At 32.3% G+C, this 1,039-nt stretch overlaps 1 protein-coding gene across 1 annotated transcript in view; it reads left to right on the top strand.

Annotated features, from left to right (window-relative positions):
- LOC107283352 (vomeronasal type-2 receptor 26-like) overlaps positions 1 to 1,039 on the top strand; it is a 10,208-nt gene that overhangs the window by 1,001 nt on the left and 8,168 nt on the right. The window lies entirely within an intron of this gene.

Genomic DNA, 1,039 nt, shown 5'->3' with positions numbered 1-1,039 from the left:
GACTGATGCAGATATTGCAACATTATATACATGATGATCAAACTGGTTTTATATCTGGGAGATATATGAAGAATAATATCAGGCAAATTGTAAATTTACTGGAATATTTGGACAAGAATAATCAAATACCTTCGGCTTTTATCTTTCTTGATGCGGAGAAGGCCTTTGACAAATTGGAATGGCAGTTTTTAAATAAACTACTGGATTATATGAACTTTGGAGATCAATTTAAAACAGCTATAAAGGCGATATATCAAAAACAGACTGCTCAGATAATTATAAATGGAGACCTGACAGAGCCTATAGATATACAAAAAGGTACTAGACAAGGTTGTCCACTCTCTCCTTTACTATTTGTATTGTCATTAGAAATTCTATTATCTAGAATTAGAGATTCTACAATGATTAAAGGTTTAAGAATTTCTGCCAAAGAATATAAACTTAAAGCTTTTGCGGATGATTTAGTTTTTACATTGTCTCAACCAATTGAGTCACTGGAAACTTTGTTGCAAGTGCTGCATCAATATGGCAAGGTGGCTGGATTTAGAACTAACGTTCAAAAGACTAAAATTCTTACAAAGAATATGACGGTTAAAGACAAAAATCAACTTATGCAAATATCAGGTTTTGAAGTGGTTAGTAAAGTTAAGTACTTGGGAATCTTCTTGTCCTCCTCTAACATGAAACTTTATCAGAATAATTATGAAAAACTGTGGAAATCAGTACAAAAAGACTTATCAATGTGGAAAAAACTTCATTTTTCCTTGCTGGGTCGTATTGCGGCCATCAAAATGAACATTTTACCTAAGTTTCTTTTTTTATTTCAGACGATACCTATTTTAAAAAATGAACTTAACTTGAAAGAATGGCAGAGAGACTTGAATCGCTTTATCTGGGAAGGCAAGAAAGCACGGGTTAAATTTAAGATTATTCAAGATGTTAGAGAACGTGGAGGACTTAAAGCTCCAAATTTGATACTTTACTATGATTCTTGTGCATTAACATGGATGACGGATTGGATTAATTTATCTAACAAGAG

This window comes from Protobothrops mucrosquamatus, unplaced genomic scaffold (genome assembly GCF_001527695.2).
Source record: "Protobothrops mucrosquamatus isolate PMUCROS unplaced genomic scaffold, P.Mucros_1.0 scaffold34, whole genome shotgun sequence".
NCBI lineage: Eukaryota > Metazoa > Chordata > Lepidosauria > Squamata > Viperidae > Protobothrops > Protobothrops mucrosquamatus.
Note: the sequence above shows the minus strand (reverse complement) of the source record. Positions and strands in the feature narration are given on the sequence as shown.